Source organism: Panthera onca, chromosome E2 (assembly GCF_046562875.1).
Source record: "Panthera onca isolate mPanOnc1 chromosome E2, mPanOnc1 haplotype 2, whole genome shotgun sequence".
NCBI classification, from domain to species: domain Eukaryota; kingdom Metazoa; phylum Chordata; class Mammalia; order Carnivora; family Felidae; genus Panthera; species Panthera onca.
Window position 1 is genome coordinate 6274159 of NC_138353.1, and position 16258 is coordinate 6290416.

The 16258-nt window shown below is 44.0% G+C and overlaps 1 long non-coding RNA gene and 1 pseudogene across 3 annotated transcripts in view; one reads left to right on the top strand and one right to left on the bottom strand.

Annotated features, from left to right (window-relative positions):
* Positions 1–11874, bottom strand: part of LOC144614606 (uncharacterized) — a 34347-nt pseudogene extending 22473 nt beyond the window's left edge. The window contains exons 1-3 of the transcript XR_014136175.1: positions 11752–11874; positions 7825–7917; positions 1401–1527 (exon numbers count right to left, since the gene is read on the bottom strand). The product of XR_014136175.1 is annotated as an uncharacterized LOC144614606 (transcript). The remainder of the gene's footprint in view (positions 1–1400; positions 1528–7824; positions 7918–11751) is intronic.
* Positions 11875–11952: 78 nt separating this feature from the next.
* On the top strand, positions 11953–15415 carry LOC132691271 (uncharacterized). 2 transcript variants are annotated; one of them, XR_009615678.2, is made up of 3 exons: positions 11953–12061; positions 12523–12587; positions 15221–15415. It is a non-coding gene; the product is annotated as an uncharacterized LOC132691271 (long non-coding RNA). The 2 variants fall into 2 exon arrangements; XR_009615677.2 differs by lacking the exon at positions 12523–12587.
* Positions 15416–16258: the final 843 nt, after the last annotated feature.

Sequence of the window (16258 nt, forward strand, 5' to 3'; positions counted from 1 at the left end):
CCAGTGTCTTCCCTTCTGATCAGGTCTCCCAGGGACAGCCAATGGGTGTGGAACCAGGACAGGTGCAAGAGTCAGGACTACGGAGGCCTCAGCTCTGAGCCACGTGGACGAAGACCCGAGCATCTGATGGCATCAAGCCCAGAAGGAGAGATCCCCTTTGAAACGGCCCTCCCATGCCCTGCAAAGTCAAGGACCAAAGCAATCACTGCACCAGGTCACTGTGTGTGGATCACGGATCGCGACGTTTGTGTTCATCTCTGCGGGAGCTGCAACACCGCTGGAGGGTGAAAGGGTCAACCTCACACATCTGAAGACAGAGTGACAAGCGAGGGAGGAGAAAAATGTCCTCCAAGTGTTCATAAGAAAAAAGCCTTTGTTTTCCCATAGAACTCTCCCACTGCAGAGAGTTTCTCAAACACCATTTTTTTTTTTAGTTTATTTATTTATCTTGAGAGAGATAGAGCACATGAGTGGCAGAGGGGCAGAGAGAGGGAGAGAGAATCCCAAGTGGGCTCGGATGTGGGGCTCAAACTCACAAAACTCTGAGACAACCTGAGCCGAAACCAAGAGTCAGATGCTTAACCGACTGAGCCACCCAGGCGCCCCTCTCAAACACTATTAATGTGCGGCCTCCTCTCTGCCCTTCTTTCCCTTGCTTCAAAAAGGACATTATATTCAGGTCAAACACACATAGTCCTGCTTATAAGAAGAAAGGAACGTGAACGTGATGTGCTATGGCTTTTCCAGAATCCTCGCTTTTTTTTCAGCTGAGGAGAGAGGACATCACAGATGGATCTGGAAAGATCATTTCACAAACTCCTCCACTGCCTGCCTCCTTCTGAGAGCACAGGCAACAGGATCGCAGAGATACAGCTCTCTTCCCAAACTACTGAATCCAAAGCGCAGGGGAAGAAAATAGGGAATTGGCTATTTAAAATTTTTTTTGAACATTTGTTTATTATTATTGAGAGACAGACAGAGACAGAGCATGAGCATGGGAGGGGCAGAGAGATGAGGAAACACATAATCTGAAGCAGGCTCCAGGCTCTGAGCTGTCAGCAGAGCCTGATGTGGAGCTCGAACTCACAAACTACAAGATCATGACCTGAGCCGAAGTCACGCTTAACCGACTGAGCCACCCAGGTGCCCCGGAAACTGGCTATTTTAGAAGTCTGCCATTTGGTTTTATGCATTCTTAAACTCCAGAACAACTCCTGATGTATCATCTGAAAAAAGAGGAAAGTAAAAGTCCAGCTGCCACATAATGAGGCTTTTCAATTCTGAGGCAACAGGGCTTCAAACTCAGACAAGTAAGGCAGGGGCTCCCAGGAGGCAAACTAAGGAAAAATGCAAAGATACCCAAGGGCAGATCCCCACTTCTGAACAGACATTGTCCTCACCCAGGGAGACCAGGTTCCTGTAGTTCTTCAGCATCACGTCCCTGTACAAGGCCCTCTGAGCGGGGTCCAGGCACACCCATTCCTCCTGAGAGAATTCTATGGCCACATCCTTGAAGGTCAATCGTCCCTGAAATGAAAACACACTTCACCAAGAGGCCATGGAGTAAGTTCTTCACACAAAATGAGAAAAGAGAGGTGCATAAGTATCAATTTGGTTAAAGTGAGTGTCCAACAGACCCATGTTAAGGTCTTTTAGGCAACTTACATGCCTCTAAGTTCTTATGCATTCCCATAAGAGATTATAATACCCTCCAAGTAAGTATGGATTTTTCATTTTTGTGGATAATACATGAGGAATACACCTAAAAAACCCCAATACTACACTGTCTATACACAGTATTAGATACTATGTTCTACACACGGAGTGATACTATCTAGATGAGCTACGGGACGAGTGCTATCTGCAGAGATGACAACATTCACAGTGGCTTGAAAGAAAAGTTAGAATTTAAAAACAGTGATGAGGGGGCACCTGGGTGGCTCAGTTGGTTAAGTGTCTGACTCTTGGTTTCAGCTCAGGTTGTGAGTTCAAGCCCCACATCGGGCTGTGTGTGACAGCCCAGACCCTGGAGCCTGCTTTGGATTCTGTGTCTTCCTCTCCCTCTGCCCCTCTCCCCCTTGTGCTTTTTCTTTCTTTCTCTCTCTCTCTCTCTCTCTCTCAAAAATAAACATTAAAAAAATTTTCTTAATTAAAAATTAAAATGAAATCAATAAAACTTGTGATGAGGATAGCAATGGCAATGACTTCAAAGCTTCTGACCCTTCCTACGTGCTAGGTATTACTCTAAAGGCTTCACATGTACCAAGCTGGTATCAGCAGAACAGCTCACTGGGGGAAGATGTGCTCCCATCTTATGGAGGGGAAGACTCATACTGGTCAGAGGCACTCTAGGAAACTCTCCTCTGGTCAAAGAGCTAAGAATGACACAGCGAGCACACGAGCTCAGGTAGTCAGGTTTTAGAACTGAAACTCAAGAATTAAGTAGTTCAGTAACGGAGCATTACAAGTACACAGACAGAGGCTTCTTGAAACAAGCTCAAAGTTTACGACATCAAACTGCATAAAAGGTCCTCATAGACGCTGCATGCACAGAAACACTGCTATGCTTATCATTACCTAAATCATTAGCCTGATAGTGTAGAAAGAATTTAAGGCCATGGAATATACTTAAGATATAATTTCAATGACTAAAAACTATGAAATTTATGGAATGTCTCTATAAAAACCATGGACGGGGCGCCTGGGTGGCTCAGCCGGTTAAGCGTCCGACTTCAGCTCAGGTCACGATCTTGCGGTCCGTGAGTTCGAGCCCCGCGTCGGGCTCTGGGCTGATGGCTCAGAGCCTGGAGCCTGCTTCCGATTCTGTGTCTCCCTCTCTCTCTGCCCCTCCCCTGTTCATGTTCTGTCTCTGTCTCAAAAATAAATAAACGTTAAAAAAAATTAAAAACCAAAAAAACCATGGACTTACACATCCGTGCACTCGTGCAAATTAACTGAAATATGAGGCGTGGTTTCTCAACATAATTTTGAATGATTTTTTTTTTTTTTTTAAGAGAGAACATGGGCAGGGGAGTGAGGCAGAGGGGGAGAAAGAGAAACTTTTTTTTTTAAGTTTTTAAAATTTATTTTGAGAAAGAGTGTGAGAGGAGGAGGGGCAGAGAGAGAGGGAGCGAGAGAAAATCTCAAACAGGCTCTGTGATTTGTGTGCAGAACCTGATGTGGTGTTCAAACTCACAAACTGTGAGATCATAGATCATGACCTGAGCTGAAATCAAGAGTTAGAAGCTTACCCGACTGAGCCACCCAGGTGCCCGAGAGAGAGAGAGAGAGAGAGAGAGAGAGAGAGAGAGAATCTTAAGCAGTTTCCATGCTCAGCGCACAGCCCAACACAAGGCTCAATCCCATGACCCTGGGATCATGACCTAAGCTGAAATCAAGAGTTAGATGCTCAACTTACTGAGCCCCCCAGGCACCCCAAAAGAAAGGTTTTAAATGGCTGTTTTTATAGTAAACGAACACAGAATCCACCAGTGGTTTTTGACAGACAGACAGAGAGACAGAGAGAGAGAGAGAGAGAGAGAGAGAGAGAGTCTGCTCAAGGGAGGGCAGAGAGAGACAGAGAAATAATCTCAAGTAGGCTTCATGGTCAGCGCAGAGCCCAACACAGGGCTCACTGCCATGACTCTGGGATCATGACCTGAGGTGAAATCAAGAGTCAAGACACTCAACCAACTGAGCCACCCGAGTGCCCCCATTATCATTTTTATTCACGTGTATTTCAGCATGTTTGGGAAGATTAAAACGTATAAATTGTACTTCATTCGGTTTGTCAGTATGACTATACAATAGGTTAGTAAAGAGAGGGACAAACATGAAAAAATAAAGAATACTTTAACTCCAATCTCCATAAAATACCTGCATTCAAAAATATAAATACAATTTTATGCATTTAAACGTAGGTGTGTAGGCATTAACAAACACCGAAGAGAGTTTGTTTATTCCACTAATAAAATGATGGTTCGAGATTAGAAGAGTTACCGGTGTTATGATATGCAGTACCTGAACAGATTCAGGTTTAAAAACATATCACAGTAATAGACACTTGAAAAAAATGACAAAAAGGAAATCGATGATTAAACTATCATTAAGCAAGAACATTTCACCAAATGTCACGACCAGTCAAGAACGCTGGATGCATTTGCTCTGAAATTTCGGTGGAGGAAAGGGGGTTGGCCGGGGCTCCTGCCAATCGCCCAGCCAGCCTAAGCAGGCATCAGCAGAAGTTAAAGGAGGTAAAAATAGTGAGTGAGAGTGAGAGTGAGAGTGAGAGTGAGAGTGAGAGTGAGAGAGAGTGAGAGTGAGAGTGAGAGAGAGTGAGAGTGAGAGTGAGAGTGAGAGAGAGTGAGAGAGAGTGAGAGAGAGTGAGAGAGAGTGAGAGAGAGTGAGAGAGAGTGAGAGTGAGTGAGAGAGTGAGAGTGAGTGAGAGAGTGAGAGAGTGAGAGAGTGAGAGAGAGAGAGAGAGAGAGTGTCAAGGAGCTGAAACTGTTGAAATTCACAGATCTAAGGATGGAAACAGGCTAAAAGGGCAAGAGGGAGAATGATATTTCATGCAAGCAGGATCCTAAAGACAGCAGGGGTGGTTATATCCTATCAGACAGAAGAGACTATAAGACAAAACGGTCGCAAGAGGGGAAGGACATCATGATAAGAAGATTGGCTCACCAGGAAGACAGCACAACGGTAAACACACAGGCGTGTGACATTAGAGCCCCCAGATGTATTAAGGAAATAATAACAGTATGGGGCGCCTGGGTGGCTCAGTCGGTTAAGCGTCCGACTTCAGCTCAGGTCACGATCTCGCGGTCCGTGAGTTCGAGCCCCCCGTCGGGCTCTGGGCTGATGGCTCGGAGCCTGGAGGCTGCTTCCGATTCTGTGTCTCCCTCTCTCTCTGCCCCTCCCCCATTCATGCTCCGTCTCTCTCTGTCTCAAAAATAAATAAATGTTAAAAAAAATTTTTTTAATAAAAATAAAAAATAAAAAAATAAAAAGAAATAATAACAGTAGACTTCAGTACCCAGTTTCAGAAGATCCAGAAGGAGACAGAAGACCTGAACAGCACTCTCAGCAAGTGCACCTACCAGGCAGACAGAACACCACAGCCAGCAGCAGCAGAACACGGTCTTCTAAAGCACACGTGACATCACGCCAGAAAACAAATCTTAGCAAATTTAAGAAGGCTGAAATCGTAAAGAGCATCTTCTCTAACACTGAATTGAAACTAGAAACAAATAGTAAAAAGGAAACAACTCATTTTTTCTATAATATACTTTTTTCTAATTGCTTATTTTTTTAAGTAAACTCTACACCCAACATGGGGCTCGAACTCACAACCCTGTGATCAAGAGTCTACCTACTGGGCCAAACAGGAACCCCAAAACATTTTTTGTTGTTTTTTGTTTTTTGTTTTGAGAGAGAGAGAGAGAGAGAGAGAGCAAGTGAGCAAGGGGCAGAGAGAGAGAGGGAGGGAGAGAGAGAGAGGGAGGGAGAGAGAGAGAGGGAGGGAAGGAGGGGGAGAGAGAGAGAGAGAGAGGGAGGGAGGGAGGGAGGGAGGGAGGGAGAGAAAGAGAGAGAGGGAGGGAGGGAGGGAGGGAGAGAGAGGCAGGGGGAGAGAGCAAAGCGGGGCTCATGCTTACTTGATGTGGGACGTGAACTCACAAACCATGAGACCATGACCTGAGCTGAAGTCAGATGCTTAATGATAGAGCCACCAGGTGCCCCCAAACAGCGCATTCTTAAGCAATGGGTCAAAGAAGAAACTGCAAGAGAATCTGCAAAGTGTCCGGATGAAAATGAAAAAACAACATACTGAAATGTAGGGACACTCAGAGGAGGGTCTGCAATGGTGAATATTTACATTAAACAAGAGGAAAGATCTCAAATCAGAAATCTAATTTTACACCTCAAGGAGGCAGAAAAAGAACAAACTAAACCCAGTTTAGCAGAAGGAAGTAAATAAGATTACAGCAGAGGTAAATGAAATAGAGGATTAAAAAAAAAAACAAACAATATTAAAAAAATCAACAAACCAAGAGATGTTTTGAAAAGATTAATAAATTGACAAGCCCTTAGCTAGACTAGTGAACATTGCAACTCATGTCATGGAAAGTTTTAAAAAGGACTCTATGAGGGTACTATGAACAACTCCATGCCAACAATGCATAACCTCGAAGGTAAGGGTCAATTCATGAAAACATACAACCTACCAAGACATATGATCACGAAGAAATAACAAATGTGAACAGAATTATACCTGGAGAGGACATACGAGCAGTGATCAAAAATCTCCACAAAGAGGGGCACCCGGGTGGCTCAGCTGGGTAAGCGTCAGACTTCAGCTCAGGTCATGATCTCATGGTTCCTGAGTTCAAGCCCCGCATCAGGCTCTGTGCTGACAGTGCAGAGCCTGCTTGGGATTCTCTCTCTCTCCCTCTCTCTCTGCCTCTTCCATCCTGGTGATTTCACTCTCTGAAAATAAATAAACTTAAAAAAATTTTAAAACAAAGTATGGAAGATTCAACATTCAAAAAATCAATGACAATACATTAGTAGAATGTACTAACAGAATGAAGGAAAAAAAACACTTGGTCATCTCAATGCAGAAAAAGGCTTTCACAAAATTCAACTAGCTTTCAGGATGAAGACATCCAACAAACTAGGAATAATAGACTACCCCCAACACAATCAAAGTCATATACAAAAAGCACACAACCAGCCTACCCAATGGTGAGAGACTGAAAGCTTTTCCTCTAAGATAAAGAAGAAGGCAGGGGCGCCCGGGGGGCTCAGTCGGTTGAGCGTCCGACTTTGGCTCAGGTCAGATCTTACAGTCCATGAGTTCGAGCGCCATATCAAGCTCTGTGCTGACAGCTCAGAGCCTGGAGCCTGCTTCAGATTCTGTGTTTCCCTCGCTCTCTGCCCCTCCCCCACTCACGGTCTGTCTCTCAAACATGAATAAATTAAAACAAATTTTTTTATCAAAAAAAAAAAAAAAGGCGGCAGCAAGGGTCCACACTCTCAGCATTTCCGTTCAACAGAGTACCGGAAATCCTAGCCAGAGAAATGATCAAGGAAAAGAAATAAAAGCCATCCAAATTCAGAAAGGTTGATTTCATATTTAAAAAAATTTTTTTTAATGTTTATTTATTTTTGAGACAGAGAGAGAGCATGAACGGGGGAGGGTCAGAGAGAGAGAGGGAGACACAGAATCTGAAACAGGCTCCAGGCTCTGGGCTGTCAGCACAGAGCCCGACGCGGGGCTCGAACTCACAGACCGTGAGATTGTGACCTGAGCCGAAGTCGGATGCTTACGCTTAACCGACTGAGCCACCCAGGCGCCCCTGATTTCATATTTTAAAACTCATGATGAATAAAACTCTTTCCATTCCATTCCCATCATTAATATCTTAAAGGCAGTGACCCACACTTGTTCAGCTTCAAATGTAGTGTACAAGTGGGCAGATTGCTCGCTATTGGTCTGTTTTTCTAGAAGTTTCCAGGTACGTGTGGACATTAATACAGGATTCCACATGCAGCTTCTTTTACCCCGGCTTACAGATGGCTAACAGTGCATCCAGATGTGGCCCCTAAACAACGGCTGCCTGAGCGTGAGCCCATCAGCATGTGGCCAAGCCTACTCACAGGCTCCGTGTCACTGGGTTACCATGAGCTGGAATCTAAATGGAGAGGAGGGGGACTGGGGGAAGGCCTGGGGGAGTGTGGACGGGCACGTGTCAAGAGTACTCTAGAGATCCGCAAGGCCAACAGGAAGGAGAAATGGATCATCGACCAAGAATATGACTTTACCTGAGAAAACGCCATTCCGTCTCCTCTTTCATTTTTCTTCCTCCTCTTCTGGGCCTCTTCCTCAGGCAATGTGGTTCTTTCTTAGAAGTCCACCTTAAAAGTTGAAAATTCTCTTTAAAGCTTAGAATGGCCATACCCCATTCTGTGCCACACACACACACAGGGAAGTCCTCACCACGTGGGAGAGTAAAATATTTAAAAATACATAATTGCAAAAACATAACCATTAGTGCAGATCACACTGAAAGACGGTCAGCTACAGAAATTAGCTCTGAGCAAATTTTTGTTTAATTTCAGTTTTGTTGAGGGTTTTTTGTTTTGTTCATGAGCAAATTTCTTCATTGTAAATAGATGGGCTCTTTTGGGAAAGGTTCCAAGTCAACCCAGCCATCCTTCAGTTTGCAGAGAGCAGACAAAATGGAATTGAGGGGCACAGAGACTTAGTAGCTCACAGCCCACTGTTTTAAGGGGTCACATAACAAGAAATTGGAGCATTAGGCAACTGTTAAACTAGGTTTCAAAGGCTACAAGACCATCGGTATCCTTACTAAGTACGCACTGAAACAACCTAAAAGTATGTACAAATTGCTGAAGAACTTTTCTAATATATAAGATAGGAGAAAACACGCATGCCTCAATCTAAACCAGAAACCGATTTAAAAGGCAAATAATTTGTAATTTTTTTAAAAAATCTAAATAATTCTTGGGAACGCAAGCTGGTGCAGCCACTCTGGAAAACAGTATGGGGGTTCCTCAAAAAACTAAAATAGAACTACCCTACAACCCAGCAATTGCACTACTAGGCATTTATCCAAGGGATACAGGTGTGCTGTTTCGAAGGGACACATGCACCCCCATGTTTACAGCAGCACTATCGACAATAGCCCAAGTATGGAAAGAGCCCAAATGTCCATCAATGGACGAATGGATAAAGAAGATGTGGTATATATATACAATGGAGTATTAGTCGGCAATCAAAAAGAATGAAATCTTGCCATTTGCAACTACGTGGATGGAACTGGAGGGTATTATGCTAAGTGAAATCAGTGAGAGAAAGACAAAAATCATATGACTTCACTCATAGGAGGACTTTAAGAGACAAAACAGATGAACATAGGGAAGGGAAACAAAAATATAAAAACAGGAAGGGGGACAAAACATAAGAGACTCTGAAGTATGGAGAACAAACAGAGGGTTGCTGGAGGGATTGTGGGAGAGAGGATGGGCTAAATGGGTAAGGGGCATTAAGGAATCTACTCCTGAAATCATTGTTTCACTATATGCTAACTAATTTGGACGTAAATTTAAAAAAAAAAATCTAAGTAATTCTGGGGTCAAAGTGAAAACAAAATTAATATATCACATTGGGTGATTAAAATAAAAACTTAAAAAATATATATCATACTGAAGAAAGAATAACCTGACTTGAGTGTACAGGAGGCCACAAAAGCTTATTTCAGAAGTTAATAATTACTTATATAAAGGGCACCTGGGTGGCTCAGATGGTTGAGCTTCTGACTCAGGTCATGATCTCACCGTGAGTGAGCTGGAGCCCTGCCTTAGGCTCTGTGCTGGTGATGCGGGGCCTGCTTGGGATTCTCTCTTACTCTTCCTCTCTCTCTCAAAATAAATAAATAAGCTTTAAAAAATTATTATTATTTATAGAAAAGTGGAATCTGAACTAAGATTTACCTCAAGCTACAAAAAGAATACTGAATTAAATGTAAGAGAAGTAGGGAGGGGGAAGTAAATCCATTACAAAAACAAAAAGAGTAAATTTAACACTCCTTTTAAAAAGGCACCATGTAGGGGCACCTGGGCGGCTCAGCTGGTTAAGCATGTGACTCTTTTTTAAAGAGTTTTTTTTAGATGTTTATTTATTTTTGAGAGAGAGCATGCGCACAAGAGTGTGTAAGAGTGGGGGAGGGGCGAGAGGGAGATAGAGGATTCAAGGCAGGCTCGTCACCAAGAGCAGAAGGGCCAGAGGATTCAAGGCAGGCTCGTCACCAAGAGCAGAAGAGCGGAAGGCCCTGCTCGGGGCTAGAATTCAAGGACCCTGGGATCATGACCTAAGCTGAAGTCCGAAGCTGACCAACTGAACCACCCAGGTGTCCCTAATCATCCCTTAAGCAGTCTGACTCGAGTTTAGCTCAGGTCGCGATCTCACAGTAAGTGAGATAGAGCCCAGAGTTGGGTTCCGCACTAACAGCACAGAGCCTGCTTGGGACTCTCTCTCCCCCTCTCGGCTTCTCCCCCACGCGTGCGCACACATACTCTCTCTCTCTCCCCCAAAATAAAGAAAAAGAAAACATTAAAAAGTATATATAAATAAATAAAAAGGCACCATGGAGTGACCAGCATTTCTCCCCTTCCCCAAACCAGGCAAAGGGGAGAGGGTGATCCACAAATGACTAAGATACCGCTCACTGGCTGAATAGGGTTTGCAAATGGAAATTATCTTGCGATGCAAATAAATATAAAACGCACAAGCCTTACGGGCAGGTGTTTTGAAATTCTCATCCTCATCCACATGATTTAAACAAACTTTAAATGTATTAGATGGTAAAGCCCCAAATCAGTATTTCACAACTTAATCATCTATATCCAATTAACGCAGACCCATCTGGATTCAAGCCCACCCTCTCTTTTCAGTAAGATGTACTTTCCTCTTATTCTATCTTCTTCTGTGTTTCTCTTTTTTTTTCTGTTTTCCCCCTGGGTTTCTGCTCAGTCCGTTATCCTCTTTCTGTCCTCTGGATTCCTTCCCTCACACCTATTCTGTCCCATTGTGCACGTGTTTCCCCTCTTGTTTTTATTTCTCCCCGGTCCTTCCGATTGTCCCCAGTCTCCATGCATTTCAGCCCCTTTCTTGTCCCACCTGCGCTCTTTCCCTGCTCTCCGTTATATTCCTCTCTTCTTTCTCTGTTATACTCCTTTGGTCCCCACCCCCAGGTAGCTATACTTCCATTCTGGTTTCTTCCTCCGCTCTCTTGTCACCTCTTTCCTCTGTCTCAACTACACCTTCCTCTGTTGGCCAAGACTTTAACTCTTTAGTCCTCTCCTCCATCTGACGTGCCTCACCATTGTTGCCTCCACTCCTACGCTGAACAAGGGCCCTTCCATTTTGCTCTCCTTCATCTCCCTGGAGACCGGGCTTTCCTCAAACTTCTACTTTTTCCACCTGCTACTTCCGCGGCTTATTCTATCTCTTTGCAAAGTCCCTCACCCATCCTCTACGTTGCCTCTAGGTTTTCTTTCAGTGGCTTTCTTTCTCCCAATCTCCCTCCATCACACATTCAGTAGGCGTGGGATGAAATAAGACAACCGCCTCCTGGAAGAAGCACGTTTTCAAGTGGGGAGGAATTTGGGGCGAAAAACACTGGGTGTCACTAGGCAGGCCGAGTCACCCACCCCAGCGCGGAGTCAGGGGAAGAGGTGACCATGGAGAGGGGGTTCTGGGGAACAGAAGCCGACGCGAGGAGAGGGGGCGGGGAGAGTGCCCCAGAAGGGTGGGCTCTCCAGAATCGTCGGCCCGGAGGAGGATGCGGCCTCTCCCGAGAGGCTGCAGGGACTGCCAGGCAGGGTCGACAGTGCGAGGCTGGGCCGGGGCGCGAATCCACCTCGTGGAAGGGGGCTTTTCACGACGTGAGGCGGGCGGCGGGCTCCGAAGAGAATTCCAGCAGGACACGGACCGGAGAGCCGGTGTCTGCGTGGCCCGAACGCGGAAACGCCGGGGGCAGGGGCCAGTTTAGCCGCGATTTTAAACAGAAAGGGACGCGCCCCCGGCCTCCCAATGTGACGTCTGAATTTACTTGGGGTGCGGTGACAAATGCGGGGATTTTAAGACCCGTAGCGATACCCAGACCCCGGCTTTGGAGGAGAGGGGACGGCAAAGAACAGGTTTAAACTAGAAAGACGGAAACTCACACCCAACAGCGAAACTCTTGCTCCGCGCTATCCGCTTCCGGATCTACAGGAACCTGCGCGCGCGTGCAATAAAAAGACGAAGGGGCCGTGTGTGGGCGGGGCCTAAGCGGGGCGTGGCCGTCAGGGGCGGGGCGTGAAGAGGTGACGCCTCAGCAGGTACCGCGATGGGGACAGGACGGAGCCGGCGAGGGGCGGGGCCGAAGGGACGTGAGGCCTCCGCAGGGGCGGGACGAAGATGGGGAGGGGACGGGGCTTTGGCGAGCCCGTCAGGGGGTGGAGCGTGGAAGGAGGCTAGACCACAAGGGGGCAGGTACGGCGAGGGGGCAGGTACGGCGAGGGGGCAGGTACGGCGAGGGGGCAGGTACGGCGAGGGGGCAGGTACCGCGAGGCGGCAGGTATATGGCGGGTGTCCCTCCCCTCGCTCCCAAGGTGTCTCTGCCAGGTGTAAAAATGATTCTTGGAATATCTCCAGGAGCAGCCTTGCTTCCTGCTTATTTCACGGTCTCTAACAGTTTTAAGGTAAAAGCCCGTGAAGCTGAAGCAATTTGGGGGCCAGGGAACTGGGATCCTGGTGGTCTGTGGGGACGTGGTGGGTGCAGGAACATTTCCTGTAGTTAGGATCAATTTAAGTAGTTTAATTACACAGCTGGAGCTGTTTGTGTCGGGCTTACAAACTAGAATGTAAAATTCGAAACTCCCTGGAGAGAAAGGGCAATTCCATACGGACACCCAACAAAATGGCATTGCTTTTTCAATTCCCCAATCACCCAGGAGGCCAAACTCAACGCTATGCTCAGTTCCGAAGACTTGCATAGGGACGAGACCAGAGGAAAGAGGTGTGGAGGGCGAAGGCATATATAATTTGGGTTGCCAACCACTGCTTCAGGAAGAACACTAACTTTTTAAAAAATGTTATAAATTGCCTTGTTGTCATTTATGTTTGTTATAACAATTTATTCTGTTACACGCTTGAGATTACTAACCTTCAAATACCTGAGTTTAACTTTACATCATAATATACTTAAATCAGTATCTAAATATAATTTCAAAATCACTACACATACCTTCTCAAAGTACAAGGTTTTTTATTTACAAATTGTATATTTTAGCTCTTTGCTTTCTAAATGTTTACAAAGCTTGTAACATATGTAGTCTTAGCGACTTTCACTTAAAGAATAATCAATTTTGCAATATTTCTAAAGGCACCCAGGAGGGAAGTGTATGCAATTTAATATGAACCCTAAGGAAAGTAAAACTAGGTTATCAAACATCCAACAAACTTCTACCCTGAATAATTTTTCTGGCAGTGTCTGTTAACATCTACTACAGATGTGTTTTCTCTCACCCTGCATATGGAAGATTTCAACCACGTCAAACTGACAGTCAATCAAAATACGTTTAGATAGGGAAATGAGCATATTTAAAATACTTTCAGGTAAAATTGAGCAGAATGTCTTGACATAGCACACATATGAATAAAAGCAGATCTATCATCCCATTTTTATTTTTATTTTATTCTTTTTATCCCATTTTTAAAAGATGCAGTGACACAGTGCCCCTCCATAACACAGGATGAGGTACGAGCTATGTGACCTGGCTTCAGGCCCACTGGCGCATAATCCCAGAAGCAATCCCATTAGTTTGAGGACCTAGCTGGACAGGGTTTTTGCCTGCCAAAAGTGAAAGATATGACTGCTCCTTCCTTCAAATGCATTGACTTATAATCAATAAGGGGCGCCAGGCTGGCTCAGTCCTTAGAGCATGCAACTCTTGATCTCAGGGGTTGTGAGTTCAAGCCCCAGGTTGGGTGCAGAGATTACTTAATAAATAAATAAACTTAAAAAGAGAGAGAGAGAGAGAAATCCATTATTTAATTAAATCAACTTCATAGAAACACTGCCTAGAAAAGTGGTTGCCAGGACTGGGGGGTGTGGGAAACACGGAGACGTTGATAAAAGGGTACAAGCTTTCAGTTCTAAAACTAATAAAGACTAAGGAATTCATGTAGGACATGGCAACTACATTCTATTATATACCTGAAATCTTAGAGAACTTAAATGTTCACACACACACACAATATGTAAAGTAATAGATGTGACAACTACATGGGGAAAATCCTTTTAAAATCTACACATATATCAAATCATCACACTGTACATTTAAATATCATACAATTTTATTTGATAATTATACTTCATTAAATCTGGAAGAAAAAAAAAAGTAGAAAAGTTATACCAGCAGGGTCACCTGGGTGGCTCAGTTGGTTGAGTATCTGACTCTTGGTTTCAGCTCTGGTCATGGTTTCACAGTTTGTGAGTTCAAGCCCTGCATCGGGCTCTGCACTGATGGTGCAGAGCCTACTTGGGATTCTCTCTCTCTCCCTCTCTCTGCCCCTTCCCTGCTTGCGCTGTCTCTGTCTCTCTCAAAACAAATAAATGACCTTAAAAAAAAAAAGTTATACCATCAGTTAAGTGTGAATCATACACCTGCATGAATTATACTGGTTCTTTCGATTAAGCTTTCCTGATAACTGTTCTCTATTCAATTGTCAAAAATAAGATTCATTTTCATTAATTTTTTAATGTTTATTTATTTTTGAAGGAGAAAGACAGCATGAGCAGGGGAGGGACAGAAAGAAAGGGAAACACAGAATCCGAAGCAGGCTCCAGGCTCTGAGCTGTCAGCACAGAGCCCGACTCAGGGCTCGAACTCACAAGCCATGAGATCATGACCTGAGCTGAAGTCAGATACTCAACCAACTGAGCCACCTAGGCGCCCCTTCACTAATTCTTGAAATAAAACAGCTATTAACATCCAAAGGACAATGTAGCCACCATGTCTCCTGTATTATTTCTACCACATAATCAGTCCCTAGTAACCTATTCCTATCTTCCCATATAAATCCCAATCTCCCAGTGTCTTGACCTGCTTTATTTCATGGTCATTTGGTAAAGCATTCCTTTCCTATAAACCACATAGAGTCTGTCTGGAGATAGGCTCCCTGAACACAATAAACCCAAGGGCTTAACAGCATCGTTTTACAGTATTCTCTGCCACCCCACATCCTCCCTAATTCAGAAAATATTTAATTTTATTTATTTGTTTTTAAATGTTTATTTGAGAGAGAAAGAGCACAAGCAAGGGAGGGGCAGAGAGAGACAGAGGGAGACACAGAATCCGAAGCAGGTTCCAGGCTCGGATGTGGGGCTTGACCTCACCAACTATGAGATCATGACCTAAGTTGAAGTTGGACACTTAATGGACTGGGTCACCCAGGTGCCCCAAGATAATATTTATTTTTAAAAATTTATTTTAATATTTATATTTAAAAATATTTTTAAAATATTTATTTTATTTTAAATAAATATTTATTTTAAAATAATATTTTAAAAAAATATTAATTTATTTTAATTATTTATTTTTAAAATAAAATAAAATATTTATTTTAAAAGTATCCTTGTTCTTTCAGGGAACAAAAATATGAATGAACCTCAGCTAATGAAGTAGGACCTTCCATCTTTGGAATTCTGTCCCAGAGACCATCACAAAAGGCCAGTAAGAAAAGCCTATCACCAGAATCCAAATGTCAGGTTGAAACTCCTAGATAATGGAGCAGCCTTCTAAAGAAACCTCAAAAAATTGAATAAAATACCTCATAAAATTATTTGGCCATCTCCACATATTTGTTCTTTTGCTATCTATCATGCCATGAGTTTTAACATATTTTGACTTCTATTTATTCTGCAGTATGGGATATCTCAGATTAATCTTGAAGAAAGACTTATTCTTTGTAAAAATATTCTGATGTTGAGTCTGTTGTGACAATTGAGAAAATTAACATGTTCCATTACATTGGAAGTATGAATTCGTTGTCAATCCTGAGAACCCACCTTTGCTCCAAGGTCTTTTCCAGGTTCAGTACAGATGTATGGTTCCTCTCCACTATGATTCTCTGACACCAAAAGCATGGATGTTTGAAACAAAGCCTTATCACAAACTACCTTTGCAAGATCGCTCTCCAATATAAATCCTGATGCTTCAATTTTGATCTTTGTTCTCAATAGTTAAGAGTCTGTTTCTTGGATCGTCTTTTTTCCCCTTTGCTCATTTGTTTTGCTTATTAAGTTCCACATATGAGTGAAATCCTATAGTACTTGCCTCAAAGGGCGGGCCTATGCCAGCCAACTCCATCTTGTTCTGTGTCCTTCACCTTGACCACGCCTCCTCCCCTTGAGTAACCTCCCGCTCACCCGTTCAAACTTCCCGATCAAAACACACACAGCGACCTGCATAACAGGACTCCGACCCTTCCCCAGCCAATCGGCTGAGGCCACAGCCATTACCTCACCAACTGCCCCTAGGCCCCAATAAAACCTTTGTCCTTTTGAAACTCACTCTCTCTCCCTGGTATCTCACCGCTGCGTCGGTGCAGGTAGGGGATTGGTGCAGGTAGGGGATTGAGCTCAAGCTAGCTCGAATAAAGGTTCTTTGCTTTTGCATCGGACTC